We start from the raw sequence: 20,067 nt of genomic DNA, 5'->3' as shown, positions 1-20,067 counted from the left end.
GATCGGGCCCTCAGGATCTAAGCCACAATGCTCACCCATCTGATGAAGAAACTCTAATGTCTATGTTGCTTAATCTGACCAGAGAAAACAATTAGCTTAGGAGAAATGACTACACAAGGCCTAGGGAAGAAAACTCTCAGCAGGAATCTTTCATACCAAGGGAGAGCATGTCTCAAAAAAGGAGGCATCATCTAAGGAGCCACGCCTCCAGCAGCACCCAAAACCACATAACTCCAATTGTGGAGTGTTTAGGTTTAGGTGGTATTTATCTTAGGGCGGGTTCAGTAGTCTACGCCATCGTCATCGGCGAATCAGTGTCAAGACGTTCCCAGTACCCCAAGGAACAATCACTGTCAGTTCCCAGATATTCCTCTGCAGCTAAAATCGATCTGGAGCGTGACATGCAATGCTCTCGCAGTCTGGTACTACAAAGAGAACAATACATACCAGCTCAAGATAACAGAAGATTTGATCGTAGTCCTGGAGGTTCAGATTCCTCAGAATCCGAATACAATGGTTCGAGGAACACTCACCGGAGGACTAATGGAGGTTATCAGATGGTTGGAGATAGAAGCGGTAGCCAACAGTGGGCCAGAAGCCACAGAACTGGAGCCCTCCACAATTCTGTGGGTGGTTACACTCGAACCAGAGAGCTAAGCCCACGTAGGGCTGAAGCAAATTTTAGGCAACATAGGCAAGACTCTGTTGAGCTAGGCTGGAGCCCTGAAAGGAGAAACCGTACCCACAGAGTCGGCACAAACAATGTCGCTCTGCAGGAAAATAGTGACAACTTGAATGAGCAACGAGTCCAAGAACTCATTAGAACTGCCATGGATTCCAAAGCTACTCGGGAAGATAAACGACATAAACTGGAAATCAAAGGACCTGAAGAATCTCCTTTTATAGATGAAATCAGAGATTACATTTCCCCTGGTTCTTTCAAACAACCTTCAGTCCCAACCTACGATGATGTAGATGGTTGTCCAGATGAGCACTTGATGAAGTACAGATCGTCTATGGCTCTTTTTAATAACAATGATGCGTTGATGTGCATAATGTTCCAAGCTACCCTTAGCGGAGAAGCTTTGACATGGTTTAATGAGCTCCATCCTCATTCAATCCATACATTTCCGCAGCTCGCCGACAAGTTCTCAAAACATTATCGCTACAACCGGAAGACCATAAAAGGTTATGGAACTCTTTTCAACCTCCACATGGAGAAAGGAGAAAGCATTCGAGACCTTGTCGAAAACTTCGTGGTGTCCGCTCAAGGAGGTCAAGAATGTCCCGTGATGACGCGTTGTTGCGCAAGCTTTCAAAAATGCTCTTCCTTTTGATAAGTCTGGTCTATACAACTCACTAACTCTGAAGCCTCCAGAAATAGTTCAGGATTTGCTGGTGTGAGCAGAAAGGTATGCTACTGTTCAGGAAGATTCAAAGTACAAGCAGCAAGGGGATTTTTCAAGTGATAGAGGAAAGCAGGAACAACAACAGTGTGACAAAGACAGAAAGAAACATAACAAAGATGCCAAAACTGGCATCTCACAGAGTCAGAAGCAAGATGGCCACCCCAGCAAAGATCTTACTCTTCCAGAGCTCAGCATCAGTCTCTCAGAATTGTATGACAAGCTCAAAGGAAAAATCTCCAAGCTGTTCCCTATGAAACTTGATACTGAGGGAAGGAGAAATAAGTCAAAGAAATGCAAGTATCACAATGATTTCGACCATACTTTGAATCACTGTTATGCATTCATCAAGAAGGAGATCTCCAGAATGGCAGATGGGGGACAGCTAAAGGAGTATCTAAAGGGTAGTCAAAAGCTGGCGCATGTAAATATGATCGAGCACGATGTGATAGTTGTATGTCATGCTCAGGCGACTGTATGCTCATCCAACCGTGAAAGAAAATGGAACATGAAGCGCAAGATTCAAAAAATTGGTAGTTGGAATCACATAAACAGTATCAACTTTAAATCTGGGTTCTATGTTGAGACTATTGTAGAAGGAGGACTAACTTTTACTGAAGAAGATGAGTGAGGAGTCTACTGTCCTCACAATGATGTTGTGGTGATTACAGCATGGGTTGGCATCCACAGAGTCCAAAGAATTCTGATAGACACTGGCAGCTCTGCATATATCCTATTCTCTGGATGCTATTCTGTCATGAATCTCGACGATGATCTTATTCAGGAAGATGATACTCCAATTATCGGCTTTAATGGTGCTCCAGCTAAAAAGGTTGGTAAAATTAATTTGCCAGTCACAGTAGGTCTTAAGGTTGTAGGAGTTGACTTTGTTCTGGTAGACTGCCCATCCACATATAATGTCATTCTAGGCAGAGATTGGCTTCATGCAATGCATACAGTGGTGTCCACTTATCACCAAGCTGTTAAGTTTCCAACAGCAGAGGGAACTTGTAAGATCCGAAGTGAGCAGACTGCATCCCTAAAATACCATGAGCATGCGATGGATGATTATAAAAAGTCTAAGGTCAGAGGACACACCATTCTCAACATTGAGCTGAAATAACAATTACAGTAGAGCTGGACCAGAGCACTAATGAGGGCAGCCAAAGCACCTCGGGAGGCACCAACCAAGGGACCTCCAACAGTTGATAAGCTGAAAGAAGTGCAGATAGGAGAAGAAGAAATTCAGACCACCTTCATCTCTGAAGAACTTTCTGAAACAGAGAAAGAAGCTTTGGTGGCCTTATTGAAAAGTAACAAAGTTATCTTTGCTTGGAATCCAACAAATATGCCCAGAATTGACCCCGGCGTCACTTGTCACAGATTAAACATCGACCCAAAAGTCAAACCTGTAAGGCAGAAACCACAGAGAATGGCCCCAGACAGGAAACTCTTGGTGAACAAGGAGATTGACAAGTTATTGGAGGCTGGATTTATTCGACCAGTTGAATACCCAACTTGGGTTTCCAACTTTGTAGCAGTACCAAAGAAGAATGGGAAGCTCAGAATTTGTGTCGACTTCACAGACATAAATGAAGCTTGCCCACTGCATCCTTATCCTATACCCAGAATTTCAGATATGGTGGATGCGACATATAGCTTCAATAAACTATCTTTTATGGATGCAAGATCAGGATATTATCAGATTGTACTGAACTATGATGACCAGGAGTATACAGCATTCATCACAGACAGAGGCCTATATTACTATGTTGTTATGCCATTCGGCCTAAAGAATGCTGGGGCCACATACCAAAAGCTTGTTAATACTATCTTTGCTGATCTTATTGGGGTTATTATGGAGGTTTATATTGATGACATGGTGGTGAAGTCCAGCGAAGAATGCGATCATCTTGCTGACCTGCAGAAAGTATTTGATCGACTAAAGAAATACAAAATGAGGCTTAACCCTGCCAAATGTTCATTTGGCCTATCTTCAGGCAAATTCTTAAGGTCATGATGACCCATAGGGGAATTGAAGCTAACCCGAAGCAAATTCGAGCTATTCTCGACATGCCACCCCCTACCTGCAGAAAGGAAGTACAGAGGCTCTTAGGTCATCTTACGGCTCTCGGTCGTTTCATATCTCGATACTCTGATAAATGTAGGCCGTTCTTTCAGATTCTAAAAGGTGCATCCACCTAGAATGAAGATTGTGAAAAGGCTTTCTATGAAGTCAAAGCCTACCTTACCTCTCCCCCAATTTTGGTTAGTCCAAAGGCTGGAGAACTTGTAGGAATTTTTCTTGCTGCAACTGACTCTACAGCCAGTGCAGTCATTTTTGTTGATGATTCTGAAGAAAAGCCGATTCATTTTGTTAGCAAAACACTAACCGCAGCAGAAAGTTGTTACTCCAAAATTGAGAAAGTCGTGTTGGCCTTAGTACATGCAGCTCGACGGTTGAAGCCGTATTTTTAGGGGAGAACGGTGAGGGTTTATACTGAGTATCCTCTACGAAAGACCTTCGGCAAACAGGAGGAATCAAATAGGCTGATTGAATGGTCGAGTTACCTCAGTGCATATGATATTATTTATGAACCAAGGACTGCAAAAAAGGGGCATGCTCTAGCCTCTCTGATGGCAGATTTTCCTATCGATGACATCCAACTGAGTCCAGAATTAGCAGAAATAGAACAACTTCCTGATCATTCTATTCAGTTCCCTGCACAAACTGAGGAATTCTCACCCAGTACATCCGATTCTGGGGGCAAGCGCATTCTTGACAGTAATCAAGCTCTCTGGACCATCTTCACCGACGGTTCAAAAAATGCATCCGGATCTGGTCTAGGTTGTGTACTTATCAGCCCGGAAGGACAGAAAATTGAAAGGTCAGTCAGACTAGGCTTTTCGGCCTCTGATAATGAAGCAGAATATGAAGTTGTTATCTATTGTATGAATGCCGCACTTAAGCTGGGAGCAAAGAACATTCAAATGCTAACAGATTCTCGCTTGGTGGCTAATCAATTTGGTGGTACTTTTCAAGCAAAAGATGAAAGGATGGCAGCATATTTGACAGTCATTCACCAATTGGCTGTGCAATTTGACAAAATCTTCATCAGTCAAAGGCCAAGAAATGAAATCAGACACGCTGATGCACTAGCTTATCTCTTTGCAACTGTCCAGCTAGATGAACCAAGAGAAATCCATATTGATTTCCAACAAGAGACGAGCATCAATTTAAAACCAATGAGACTTCATAAGGCATATGTTATAGAGTGTAACGCAATGCAAGTTTGTGTTGTTAACACTCGACGAAGAAAAAGAGAACAGGCGGATCGTGCATCTTCAGAATCTAAAGATCCAGTTGATGCTGAGGATCGCTAGACTTTGGCATCCTTACGCAAACAACTCAAAAGAAAGCATCCCACATTCAATGATTCAGATCAAGGAATGAACCCTGGTAACCTTGGCAAAGATTGGGGCTTACCATGAAGACACCGGGGCTTACATCATCCCCACTCGAAGTTTAAAAAGTCTGATTCTCGGCGAGAATCTAAAGAGGAAACTCTTGATGATTTCGAGATAAAGGACTTAGAAATCTTGGCACTAGAAAAATTTGATTGGAGGCTGCCCTTCATCGAGTATCTGAACTCGGGGAATCTCCCCAAAGAGAAAGCTTTATCTCAGAAGGTTAAGCGAGAGGCATGGAAATTCGCAGTATTGTTCACTAAAGAAAGAGTCACTCGACTTTACCAAAGACCAATGGGGTTCGGGTCACAGTTAAGATGTCTTACCCCAAAGCAAGGCGAAATGATACTTAAAGAAATTCATGCAGGTGTTTGTGGGAATCACTCGGGATGTCGCAGTCTTGCCCACAAGGCTTTAACGCAGGGTTATTGGTGGTCGTACATGCAAAGAGACGCAAAACAAATCACTCAAATTTTGTGCGGTTTAAAACATGCTAAAGTTGGAAAACTACCAGCCACAAAATTGCACCCAATTCTCAGCCCTTGGCCTTTCTCAAAATGGGGGCTCGACATCGTGGGACCTTTGCCTAGGGCACCTGGAAGAGTTTGTTTTTTGTTGGTGGCTACCGACTACTTTACAAAGTGGGTCGAAGCCACAATTGGCTTCAATAACTACTGCTGATGTAAAGCGATTTCTGTGGCGTGATGTTATCTGCAGGTTCGGAGTACCTTCAAAATTAGTATCAGATAACGGTTCCCAATTTGGCTCCACAGAGATGCAACAATTCTGTGGGTCTATGAGCATAAAGCACAATTTTTATGCTCCTTACCATCCTGAAGCAAATGGGCAAGCAGAGGCTACTAATAGGGTAATCCTAGATACCCTTAAGAAAAGGCTTACTGGAGCTAAAGGCAACTGGGTTCGTCAGCTGCCTGCTGTCCTATGGGCATATAGGACTACTCCTAGAAGGTCCACAGGTTTTTCACCATACTCTTTAGCATATGGTGCAGAAGCAGTACTCCCAACATAAATCGTGGCGCCAACAGCCAGAACTGAAGCAGTAAAATCCGGAGTTGAAAATGAAGTCTTAGCTTATGACAAAGCTCTTATTGATGAACGCCGAGATACAGCTCTTCAACATTTAGTCAAATATCAAGAAAACATGAAGCTCAGAGAATGTGTCTTCAAACCTGGTGACTGGGTCCTCAGAAAAGCTAAGAATTTTGATAACCCGAAGTGCGGGTAAGTTTCCTGAAAATTGGGAGGGGCCATTCATTGTGGATAGGTTGGCATCTAAAGGTTCTTATTACTTAAAAACTTTAACCGGTGATGTCATGAGTAAAGCATGGAATGCTTCTCATCTTAGGAAGTTTTTTAAATAAATGATGCACTGAAATCATTTAATAATGCCGTGAAAATCTTTAGCTGGCGATGTCACGAGTAAAGCATGGCATCTCATCTTAGCAAGTTTTTCTTTATATCATGTACAGAGTCATTGAATAACTACTAAGTCCAATGATCATTTGCTGTCATTCATTATTTGCCTCATTGAAAGTTAATGTAATACTCTTATTAACATTGCTATGAATTTTGAGCATAGCTACACTACAGAAATCTAGGTTCAAGCGCACAGCGCCTGGTCAAGTTCGGACTGGTGGTTAATGATAACTGATAAAAATGAATAATAATTCTACTACGAATAAACGATAAAGTTTTTACGCAAGTAAAACTATAAACTGAACGGTACTAGATTTATCAAAGATATTTGTTTTCTACTCTCGAATCTATTGACGTAGAGTTGGAATAAAAGATTCGTTCCACTCCTAGTCCTTTAGCATTAAAGTTTTCTACAATTGACGAGTCTATCCAAAGTCTAATGAGAGTAATGGTGGAATTTATACTACGATGTGAATTCAAATAACACGATACGAATAACGGAATGACAGAATGCTAAGAGTTGAATCTAGATAAAGAATTAGGGGAATTTGATTCCACCTTGAATCCAACTTAATAAACTAGCATAGAATTGTTGTAAACCAATTCTTACGTTCTTATACATGGCATTTCTACCAATTCATAACTAGCATGTGAGGTCGTCCACCCATTCTCATGGCGAATCAACGACCTTCCAGAGTGTAATAGATTCTTACAACAATTCTATACTACACAATCAAGTTTTCATCAAGACTTCATCAAACCCCTCTAATGAAGGTTTAACTTTGATTCATCAAACTATCATTTCCCATTGAATTAAAACTATGCATAATATAAAGATTTGAACTTTACTAATTTTAACTAACAATACTTCAAATCTAATTAATAACTAAGAATTGAATAACAGCAAGAATTGAAATTAGATCTACAAATTTAAATGAAAAAATCGAAATGATCAAGAATTACTATTTTATTTATCTAATCAAGTAAGAACAATCATTTCAATAACTAATCTAAAACAATGTATGAAACTAATTAATTAACTAATTGAAATTCCAAAACAAAACTAGATCTACAAGCTATTTTAATGGCTACTTTCTATTCTAAGCTATCTAACTATATTTTTTTAAGAGCTAAGTCCTGTTTTTTGTAAAAGAGAAGACCAGATCCACAATTTCATGCATGGGCTGAGGAGCCATTTTTGGGCCGGAAAATCGAGCCCAAAGCCCATTTTTTTCAGTCCACAGAGCCCGTTTTAGCTAGCTTTGACTTCAATAGACTTTTCGTCCACTTCTGCTCCTCTGATTGGGTCAAGGCTTGAACCATTGCAAAGCTCTTTCGAGCTGGTCATTTTGACATAAGGTAGGCCCAAATCCGAGGCCTGAGTCCAAAGATATGGTTTTCGAAAGTTCTGCTAACTTGTACACTGTTTATGCCCGTGTTGACTTTTCAGCTTTTAACCGGGATTCATAAAGGCTTTGTCTCCTTGAATCTTGGCCTTTATCACATAACTTCTTAGCAACTAACTCTTTGCTCCTTTATATCGCCAAAGTGGTACATTTCTGCACATAATTTAGTTCCATGCCTGAAATACATAAAAATACGTAATTAGCATTAACTATTATTTATTATTTGCATAATTGGTCTAAAAGTAGTATTATTAAGGGGTTAAAACTACAGTTTTGGGCTCTTATCAAACCACTCCCAAACAGCATTTTGAAACAGCATTTTGCTTGTCCTCAAGCAAATATGAAAAATTAGCATAAGTGACCAAAAATGGAGTTCTAACTAATCTCGTTTCGCCAAATGCGATTGCATTGACCATATGCAATAAGGCCTTAAACCCCTAGGAATTCCCTAATGGACGAGTTATAGCCTCGTGAGAGTTTTCCAGTGAAGGTACTCACAAACTTCATCTATACTACAACGACTCAGAAATAAAACTATTGTTTTCTTATCTATGTCTCAATTATCTTTACATCTCACTTAGCAAATGAATCCAGAATAATCAAGTCAAAACCTAAGCTAATATATGCATAATAATCTATCATCTATGAATAAACATATATACAGTGAGTAATACTATAAGATGAACTAGCAGGTCTGTTTTTGAAAACTCGAAATAGCGTCCTTAAGTAGGTCATCACATAAATGTCAAGACAAAAACCACTCTGATTTTTCTGCTTAAGTTTTGCTACTCCGAAAGCAAGTCACATGGGCACACTTTTACAAAATTCAATGACACACAAGGAAGCCGGAGTCGATCAAACACATCTGCCACTTACTATCACACTAACCTATTCCTAATTAAGCTAGAGGTCTTTATTAGGTGTTGCAGGGATTATGAGATGATTTAAGAAGGAAGAAAATGGATATTCCAAGAGAACAAGTCTGAGATAATAGAGTCTTCATATTATGTAACTAGAGAAAACCTTATTATTTACTTTTGCTTCTACACTTTGTTTCCATCTTTAGCCATATTTTTTTTTCTTTGTCTTTTGACTCCTTGATTCTATTTTTGGAGGTCTAACTCTTTATTTTTTATTTTTTTTTATTTGGATGGAAACTTACTTTTCTCTTCTGAAGCGAGTAACGAATTCCTGATTTCAAAGGTTATTCTCTTTTCTATTCTTCATCTCTATTATCAAACTTATTCAAAGAATTGGGTAGGTTGATTTTTTATTTTGTTTTGTTTTGTAACAGGGTAAGGATTTGTGGTTTATGAAAGGCTAAAGAAAGGCTCAGAGGGGCGACTAGCGGAAAATAATTCATAGGTTTGAATTTATGGCTATATCGATCCAAAGAGAGCCTAAATTCTCGCTTAGGATATGGTATAGTAATCAAGCAAGTGGACGTGTGATTTCTCTATCCGGATTTTACTTCTCCCTTGTGTCATTTTTCAAATGTTCACTCATATAATGCTTTACGCTATATTCTCACAGGATTTGTAGAATAAGTACTCTAGCCTAGATTTCATAAACTTACTGCCAACAATTATATATACTCATGTAACATATTTATAGATGGATGCAAGGATTATTACCTACAAATTAGCTTAAGTTTCTAAAAACTATTCTAATGCAAAAGCTACGTGAGACTTCTAGATTATTGAGAGCATAGAGAAAGAAAACAATACCAATGTTCCTAAGTGTATAGCATACTTTTTATTTATATTTTTAAAATTTTTTATTTTTTTTTAGCTAGAAAACAAGTGCATATTATACATATCTATATCCTAACAGATGCCTTAATTACACGTGTTTCTATACCCCCCCCCCCCCTCCAAAAAAAAAAGAATCATGTTTTGTCCTCAAAGTATTTTAAATAAAGAGGGTAAGAAAATACCATTGAACGCGTGAAATTCGAACATCTGCAAAACAAGGTTATAACATACTAATATAGAAAAACGGACGCAACTCTATAAAAGTTCCATCCGTAATGGGGTTAATGAGAAACAAATTTGCTTCGGACATAAGCAGACACTAACTGAAATAAAAACTTACCTGCGCTCCCGTTTAAACATTTTCCTCTTCATCCTCTTCAGAGAGATGAGGTTCCTTCGCATCCTGCCATGTCATGATAATTTGCCAAGCCTGCCGCTGTGTGTCGTCAACTTGTGCTAACCTGTCTGGTGTTACTATGTCTGATCGGGTGTAAGGAGCAACCAAATGAGGTTGCACCTGCCATCCCGGCCAAGTCATTACTCGAAATGAGCGAACCACCCAATTGGTGGGTCTCATGACTTCAACCCTTTTCCAATCCATGAACCGGGTACATAATTCGGTAGACAATCGAGGCATGATGCGGCAAACCAAAACAAGCATAAGAAGATACTTTATCGCATGCTTTGGGCTCTCTTAAGACTAGCCACTAATTTCGGGAATGTCATATCGGTGACGTCCCTCGATTTTAATCAAGGAAAACATCACCAACGGTACTATTTGCGTAGTAAACCGCCACTCCCTAGAATATTCATCGGGATGAATAACATGGTGGTGCCTACATTTAGGGGACGGGCTACCAAGGGCTATGTTGTAACGCCTTTGTCTATTATACAAAATACCCTCCCCATAATACTCATGGAAATATGTATAGTCATAGAGGTATGAATTATTGGTCATATATCCCCACGTGTGAATAGGATCAGGTATTGGTATTCCCGAAACTAATGCTACCCCATACTTATTGAATTCTAGGGGTGTGTCATCAACCGTGACGGAGAATTCTTGTTCTCCATCCTGGTTACAATAGAACTTGACATTATTGTAGAAAAATTCAGTAAGCTTAGGTGAATACGAGTCGTCTTCACTTACCAGAAGATGCCTCCATCCGAACTGCATGATCCTCTCGCAGAACCAATGTCCATAAGACTCGCTCCCCAATAAGTGTTTGAAAGACTGCTCCGATATTACTATAGGAGAAGTCATCACAAAACTACTCTCTAGAATAGCTGCAACTATCCTGGAACAACCCTCGGAAAACTGGAAATTTTTGGTGCCCACAGGGGTCAGGGCGCAGGTGCGCTCAAGGTATGCCTGGGATGGGCACGGGTTGCGCTCTGTTAAATTTCGAGTTCCAGGCACTTGGGCGCAGGGTGCGCTCACTTTTAGCCTGGGATGGGTGCGGGGTGTGCTCTAGATGAAAACTGGAATTCCAGTGTTTTGGGCGCAGGTGGGGCTCAGGTTTGGGCTGGAGAGGGCGCTGCTCAAGGTAGAATTTCTGGCCGATCTTTGAGCGCGCGTGGCGCTCCTCTGGGGGCGCGGAGTGCTTCGAGGGGGAGCTGTTAGGCCGAAGTGCGAAGGAAAAATAAGGTAAAGTGGAAATGAAACGGGAGAGATGAATGTGAGATGTAGTTGGTGTTGTGAGTGTAGAATGAATGCAATTTTTATAGGTTTTAAATTGCTAAACCGAATCGGGAATTTGCCAAAAAGCTTTAAGGCAATTTCCGGGAATAATAAAATTTCCAAAATCGAAAACGGAAACAACTCATATTCTTGATTCTAAAACAACCCTAATATCTTTTAGGTTGAATTTAGGATAGAAACTGCCTAACTCATCGAGATTTCATCCTACCATAATATCTATTTATAGCGATGCCCATATCGGCAATATTCTCAACCCTCACTCCAAAACAACTTCTTAAAATAGATGATCATATAACGAATTATGCTAGGCTAAATAATACCACCCCCAAACAATTCGGGAATGTGGGATTAATGATAAAAACAACGCATAATTCGAAATTAACCAACTTATATTAAAATTGAATTCAAATAACAAAAGCCAACCAAATTCAAATTTAATTAATGAACTAGTCTTTTTATATCCGTAATAAATAAAAACAAATACAATAAAACAAATCAACTCATTAGATCCCTAAACCACTCGCTGCTAGTAGTGGAATGCGTTCGAGAAGTAGATGGGCCTTGGGCTTCCGATGGGCTAGAGCCATCCGTCTTGAGCCGACGACGCTCGTGCCTCACAGACTGCTCCTCCGAAGAAGAACCCCCCCTGGGGTGGGAAGTGTGCAAGCATGTCGTCTCGGAACTAGGGCTGAGCTTCCATCTCGGCCCTCGTCTATTCCCACCGCTCATCCTCGCGCCGGGATCGAGTCTTAAAGTTATGATGCATGCTAAGCAGTTAATATCGGATTATATCGCTGATTAATCGGCGATTAATCGTATCTCGGGGGTTGAGCGATATGCTTTTATCCGATTTCTCGGTTAATACTCGATTGCCGATTTAATCGGGTCATATCGACCGATAACTGAGAAAACACTTTTTTCTCGAAAAAATGAGAAAAATCCTCGCCGATATTATCGGATCCTAACAATATTAATATTCCGGGCGCAAATGATGGAATTTTGAGGAGTGATTGGTTGAGGAGTAATGGGTTCCTCAAAATACAAACAAGATCTATATTTTGAGAGATTGAGGGCGATGGATGGAATTTTGAGGAGTGATGGGTTCCTCAAAATACAAAGAGAGAGGATAGAGAGAGAACCAAAGACAAAACCGAGAGAGATTGAGGGCGATGGTCAAAGCTTAAAGTCAAACATTGTTTTATTCTATTTTTGTAAAGAAGTACTATGGTGCTTACCAATGTTAGTTACATGGCCATACTACTTTTCTTGTTAAGCCAATGATCTATACTTATATTTTTTAAAGTTTTACTAAGTTTTTTAATATATATTCTCATCCAAAAAAGTTATATTTTGACTATTTTCTATGTTTTTCCACTAATAACTATTTTTTTTATTCAATCAATCAAATTGAAAGAGAGCTTTGCAAATTTTGTCACACCAAATGCATTGAAATTGCAATATTAATATTACATAAGAATGAGATAATTTTTTATTTTATGAAACTACAAATTAGATAAAAACAACTAAAATTTTAATAACAATAAAATAAATAAGAACAAGGATAACAATGCCTACTAATTAATAATTTTTATTAATACATTTAATATTGTTGCTATTCTATATTAAAATATTTTGAAGATATAATTGTATATAATAATATAAAACCGATTAAATCGCCGATTAATCACCGATTCACTGATTAATCACATATCGCTCTTAGACCGATTACATCTGAAAACCGATTTTAACTGCTTAGGATGCATGGTAGCCTGTCGAGTTCGGAGGTCTTCACAAATAGTATTGAGAGAACGCATGCCACGGTGAATCACAGTCATGTGTTCTGCATCCGCCCTACACCTCGCCAAGGCATCGGCATCAAAACATGTCGTGTCATCCTCATCCTCTGAGTCAGTCTCCTCGACTACCCTCTCTTTAGGCAACCTCCAAACTCTCTGGATACACTCCGTATAAATATGATGATTTCAGTGCTCCTTCAGGGAAATCCTATCAGACCTCGGAGTTGCTCTCAAGGTTATCATGATCTTCGTTATCAAAACAGGGAGAGGTGCAATACTCTTTCCAACTCCCATAATCATGTTATGCAAAAACTCCAAAATAGAGAACTCATACTTCTGCTCCTGGAGTATCCATAGAACGTGAAGGCAGTTCAGACCGATATCGTTGACTTTCTCCTTCCCTATGACATTCCTACCAATCCATCGAGCTCTGACCCGGTGGTTGGTTATGAGACGATGGCGAAACACAATCGCGAGCTTCGCATTGTAGTTCCCTTCCGCAATCAGCGCTCATCAAAGGTTCTACAGCGATAAACGGGGAATCTGTAATGTGGCATCGAGATGATGTCTAGGCGGAATCACTAAAATCTCAGCCAACAACCCGGTAGTAACCTCTCTCCTCCTCCCGGACCCCACCTTAACAAAAATTGATTCCCATTCAACTCCCTCGTCCTATAAAACTCTCGGACCAAATCTTCGTGGTAAAATCGTCTATCGAGTACCACAAACCACTCCAGTCTCTCCTAACCATCTCGTCACCGTAAAATGGCGTGAAGTCGCGATTACCTGATAAAAGCGTGCTCTACCGCAATATCGGCGTCTTTGAGCCATTAGAGTTTTTATAAGATGTGTGGGTTTGAATAAGGTAGGGGGACTTGTTTTGAAACACCCTAACTAAAAATAATGGTAGGAGGCGCGGTGGTGGTGGCAGTCGAAATTTTTGAATTTTCGGTGGTTTTTGGTTGTTTAAGTTGGTGGAAGTGGTGGTGCTTGTAGTTAGGAGCAGATTTGGGGTAGGTTTTAACTTTGGGCGTGGGTGTATTTAGGTTTCTTATTTTTTTTTTATTTAGGTTAGGTTTTTGAAGCTTTGTTGTTTGGTAATGGCGGTTTGGAGAATGGAACACGACTGTTGGTGGAAGAAGGAGACGTTGCACCTGCGCGCGAAGTTGGACCCAAGCCCAATTGATTTTCGGATTTTGATTTTTACGTAACTTCAAACTTAAATTGCCGCTTCGTTACCGGGCCGTTTTGTGCGAATGAGGTATGGAAATGATCAAGAGAGAATTTCCAATCCAATGATCCATAAAACGCTATAGTCTGACCATTGGTGACATGTAAGAAGAAGGAAAACGCTTCGAAGTGTGTGCATAACGTAAGTTATGCGAACGAATGAAATCTAATTTCATAGATAATGTCAACCTGAATCGAAATACAATTAAATGGCCTAAACAACACAACTGGAAAGTTTAACAATCCAGGATGGAAATGAACATCCCACCCCCAAACAAATTTTAGATAACGAGTTTTAGAAAATTTGTTTTAAAAAGTGGGTCTTTTAAAGTCAGATTCCCGAGACTTCTTAACTTACTATGTTTGTGATTTTAACAATTTTTTTTTTAATTTTTTATGAATAAAATTTAATAAAAGAAAACAAGAAAGCATTAAATGCATAATTCACACCATAGAGGGACATAACTCAAAACCTGAGAAAACATGCAAGAGTGGAAAAGGTGAATTATGTTAACCGTGGACTTAGGATCCGGTACTTACAGCCACACACTCCATAGGGAAGGCCCAGTTACCTTAGTGGTGCACTTACCGATATATGGAAATGAAAGGAAGTACACCAATGAAAAAGGTCAGTCCTCATAGACAGGGTCCTATAAAAGGACTTCCTCTACATCAGGGGACAATAACTCATGGAAATGTTTTAACCGTTGGCCATTAAATTGAAAGGTACTATTGTCCTTGGGATTTACCAAGGTGATTGCCCCATAAGGGGTGACTTCAGTAACCAGAAAAGGACCAGACCAACGGGTTTTTAATTTTCCTGGAAAAATATGTATACGGGAATTGTACAGTAAGACCTTTTGACCTACTACAAACTCTTTACGCAAGATTTGGTTCTCATGAACACGTTTCATGTTAGCTTTATAATCTTTTGCGAGATCATAAGAGTCGCTACGGATTTCTTTAAGCTCATTCAATTACAACTTGCCCTTGACAACTGCCTCATCAAAATTGAAGTTAAGGTTTTTTATAGCCCACATAGCATGGTGCTCCAATTCAATGGGAAAATGATAAGGTTTACCAAATACAAGTTTAAAGGGAGACATACCTATAGGAGTTTTGAAAGCAATCCTATACGCCCATAAGGCATCAGATAGACGCTTCGACCAGTCTTTCATATCAGGATTTACAGTTGTTTCTAAGATCTTTTGATTTCCCTATTAGAAACTTCCACTTGTCCTCTAGTTTCTGGATGATACGGAGTTGCTACCTTATGTGTAACTCCATACTTCTTTACTAGTGATGCAACAACTCTGTTGCAAAAATGTGTTCCTCCATCACTAATGATGGCCTTGGGAATGCCAAATCGACAGAAAATATACTCTTTTATGAAAAACACAACTGTCTTATGGTCATTGCTACGGCAAGCCATGTCCTTTATCCATTTAGACACGTAGTCCACGGCAACTAGAATATAAATGAAACCGTGGAAAACTGGAAAGGGACCCATGAAATCAATGCCCTATACGTTAAAAATTTCTACCACCATGATTGGATTCAATGGCATCATATTAAACCCATTGATTCTCCCAAGTTGTTGGCAAAATGCATGCACTTTGCAATGCACTTGGGCATCTTTAAAGAGAGTAGGCCAATAAAACCCACATTGTAGAATTTTAGCGGCCGGTTTTCATATACCATGAAATGGCCACCACACTCTTTTTCATAGCAGAATGAGAGTACCTCATTATATTCCCACTGGGGAATACAACGACGAATAATCTGATCCGCACAATACTTAAAAAGGTAGGGCTCATCCCAGTAGTATAACTTAACTCTGGCAAAAAACTTCTTACGTTCATTTCTTGACCAGTCATAAGGAATAACATCAGACGCTAAATAATTCACAATGTCAGGATACCATGGTGCAGAAAATATAGCATATAAATGCTCATCTAGAAAAGAGTCCGGTATGGAGTTAGAATCACTTTCATCGTCGTTTGTAAGTCTAGATAAGTGGTCGGCAACTACGTTTTCGATCCCTCGTTTGTCCTTTATTTCTAATGTGAATTCTTGCAGGAGAAGAATCCATCGGATCAATCTCTGCTTGGCATCCTTCTTAGCGAGAAGGTACCTAAGGGCTGCATGGTCCTTGTAAACTAGAGTCTTAGAACCAACCAAATAAGGACGAAACTTATCTAAAGCATAAACGACAGCTAAGAATTCTTTTTTAGTAGTTGTATAATTCCTTTAAGCATCGTTTAGAGTTTTACTAGCATAATAAATAACAGTAAATTTATTATCTAGTTTCTGTCCCAAGACAGCACCAACTGCATAATCACTAGCATCACACATCAGTTCGAAAGGTTTAGACCAATCGGGAGGCTGTATAATGGGTGTGGAAGTTAAGGCGGCTTTCAAAGTTTCAAAAGCCTGTTTACAGTTAAAATTAAAATCAAAGATGGCCTCCTTTAAAAGCAGATTAGTTAAGGGTCTAGCTATTTTTGAAAAATCTTTGATAAAACGCTTATAAAAACCTGCATGGCCTAGAAAGGCTCTAATATCATGGACAGTCCGTGGTATAGGTAGAGTCGCTATCTTATCTAGTTTGGCCTTATCTACTTTGATGCCATCACTAGATACGATGTGACCTAGTACTATTCCTTTTTTTTCACCATGAAGTGACATTTTTCCCAATTTAACACGAGACTCTTCTCTTCATATCGTGTTAAAACTTTAGACAGGTTAGACAGGCATTCAGTGAAAGAGTCTCCATAGATAGAAAAATCGTCCATGAACACTTCCATGAAACGCTCTACCATGTCACTAAATATATGAAGCATACACCGCTGGAAGGTACCAGGAGCATTACAAAGGCCAAAAGGCATTCGTTTATAGGCGTATGTTCCAAAGGGACATGTGAAGGTAGTCTTTTCTTGGTCATCAATATCAATAATAATTTGGAAATAGCGGAGTAGACATCCAAAAGCAATAAAAGCATGACCGGCTAGGCGTTCAAGCATCGATCTATAAAGGGTAAAGGAAAATGATCCTTTCGTGTCATGGCATTTAAGCGTCTGTAATCAATACAGATCCTCCATTTCATAGGACCATGCGTGGCAACATATTCACCCTTGGCATTACGTACCATGGTAATCCCTGATTTCTTTGGAACTACATGAATGGGACTGACCTATTCGTTATCAGAGATTGGGTATATGATACCCGCATCAAGTAACCGTAAGACTTCTTCCCTGACCACTTCTTTCATGGCAGGGTTTAAACGACGCTGAGGTTCATGGGAAGTCTTTACGTTATCCTCTAAATGGATACGATGAGTGCACACATTAGGGTCAATTCCCTTAATGTCGGCTAGGGACCAACCAATCGCAAAACGATGTTCCCTAATCACCCTGATCAACCGTGTCTCTTCCTCCTTTGATAACAGAGAAGATATAATTACCGGATGACTACCATCCGGATCAAGTTGAATATACTTTAACTCAGGAGGAAGAGGTTTAAGCACCGGGGTGGGAGGAATATCGATAAATGCTTCTGGAGGGTCCTCATCTTGAGTAATGAATACTTGCTTAGGCAGCAGGTCTTCAAACTCTGTATATGGAGCAACCTAAGGGTCTACGATTTGTGTAGACTCGAAGATGGTGTTGACTTCCTCTATATAGGAGTCATCAACAAAATCTGAACTTCCAAAAGAAAGGAATTTATGCATATGGTTTTCTGGAAACGTGTTATTAAAGTAATCTTGAGCTAAAATCTCGATCATGCTAACCTCTCCATCTATAGACGAATCTAGTAACTATTTCATTAGTTTAAAAACATTTACCTCAACCGAAAGATAGCCAAAAGACAAGGACATCAACCCATCGCGGCAGTTTATAAGCGCGTTGGCAGTCGCCAAGAAGGGATGCCCTAAAATGATCGGAATAGAGTTGTTAGAGACTTGTATCGAGGATAACAAAATCAGCAGGATAGTAGAAATCCTGGACCTTAACAAGCACATTTTCAACCACACCCTTAGGGTACTTAATTGATCGATCTGCTAATTGCAACGTCATTTTAGTAGGTTGCATCTCTTGTAGACCTATTTGTTTGTATAGATAATATGAGAGCAAGTTAACACTCGCCCCCAGGTCTAGTAAAGCGGTCGTCGTGTGGGAATCTCCTAAGGTGCATTGTACAGTAGGACAACCAGGGTCCTTGTACTTAACGATTCCATTGTGTTCCGTTAAAGTTGGAAATTGTTCAGTTAAAAAGGCGTCTTTAGGAATATTTGTCTTACGCCTAGTAGTGCACAACTTTTTAAGAAACTTAGTATGGTGAGGTAATTTTTTATCGCTTCAAGAAAAGGAAGGTTTATCGTTAGATTTTTGAAAACTTCCCTAATGTCATCGAAATTCGTATCCTTAGTTAACATTACTAATCTCTGGGGAAACGGTGGTTTCTCTCTATATTTAGTGTAATGATCAACAGGATGTTTAACCTTGGTTTTTTGTTTCTTAGGTTGTGGTTTAACTGGTACATCTACAGGGGTAGGCTCTTCAGTTTTTATTACGGTATCTAGTATAATCTGCGGTGTAGGGACAACTGATGGGGTAACTATAGGCATAGTTACTTTGTTATCAACCACTCTCCCAGAACGGAGAGTGGAGATGGCATTTAGCTCACCTACGTTTTCATTTTCCGTACTAGTATTACCATTTACCTCAAAGGCTGTGTTTGGTGTTTTCGGATTAGGTATCACTTGTCCTGGAAACACACCTTTGGGTTGTACTTTCTCTTGAGCTAGCTGCTGTAAGGAAAGTTGGATGGCTTGTAAAATCTGTTGTTGAGATTGCATAAAGGTATTGAAACGATCCGGCTGTAGAAGAGTGTTAGCTTTAGGTTGTGTGGTAGGAACTATGTCACGTTGATTATTAATGGGTGGATTTTGGTAGTTAGTATTTACCAGAATGATACCTCTATTAGCATTATAATTATTATTGTTATAATTATTATAGTTACCTTGACCTTGTCGTGGTTATGCTTGGTTATTATAATTATTATAATTACCCTGACCTTGTCCTTGTCGTGGTGGAGCTTGGTTATAATTGTTTGCTTGCCTAACATTTTGATTATTAAACCCTGGAGGTATTACTTGTTGATTATTTCTCCAACTGAAATTGGGATGTTGTCTCCAAGGGGCGTTAGGAATAGGAAAACTATTAATCGAACAAACATTATCTTGTTGTGACTGTTGTTGCTCATAGGCGAAAGGACAATAGGAGTCGGGATGCTCTGGACTCAAATTGAAATTACATGGATTGGAGTTGACATTCATAACGGGGATAGGTGTTTGTTGAATAGAAATAGCCTCTACCTTTTTAGTTAGATATTCGATTAAATTTTTAAGTTCTGGATCGAGTTTCATCTCAAACATACCAGCGGCCTTTACTGTTGTAGAAGAACTAGCGTTGCGGGAGATATCGTCACTAACCCCGCCCCCCAGTTATTATTACGCTTAGAAGTCCGTTGAAAAAGGCACAAACTAACGTGTCTTTCGCGAGGTTATGATGTGGACATTTTATAAGTAGATCGGTGAAACGATTCCAAGCCTCTGAAAATGATTCATGAGAATTCTGTCGAAAGAAATGAATCTTGGAAAGCATTTCATCGGTCTTTAGTGCTGGGTTAAAATGTTCCATGAATAGTTGAACAAGTTTAGCCCATGAGTCCACAGAATTAGGCGCTTGGGCAGTTAACCAAGACGCCGCCTTATCAGCTAAAGTGAAGGGAAATACCCTTAGTTTAATTTGTTCAACACCAACCATAGGATGGTGGAATGTAGTAAGGACTTGGTTAATCCTACGC

General features: G+C 39.7%; 1 pseudogene; it reads left to right on the top strand.

Moving 5' to 3' along the window:
* Window positions 1-19,761: 19,761 nt before the first annotated feature.
* Window positions 19,762-19,855, top strand: LOC147508651 (small nucleolar RNA R71; annotated as a pseudogene).
* Window positions 19,856-20,067: the final 212 nt, after the last annotated feature.

Source organism: Coptis chinensis, chromosome 3, assembly GCF_015680905.1.
Source record: "Coptis chinensis isolate HL-2020 chromosome 3, ASM1568090v1, whole genome shotgun sequence".
Classification (NCBI taxonomy): Eukaryota; Viridiplantae; Streptophyta; class Magnoliopsida; order Ranunculales; family Ranunculaceae; genus Coptis; species Coptis chinensis.
This window is presented reverse-complemented; position numbering and strand designations above follow the sequence as displayed.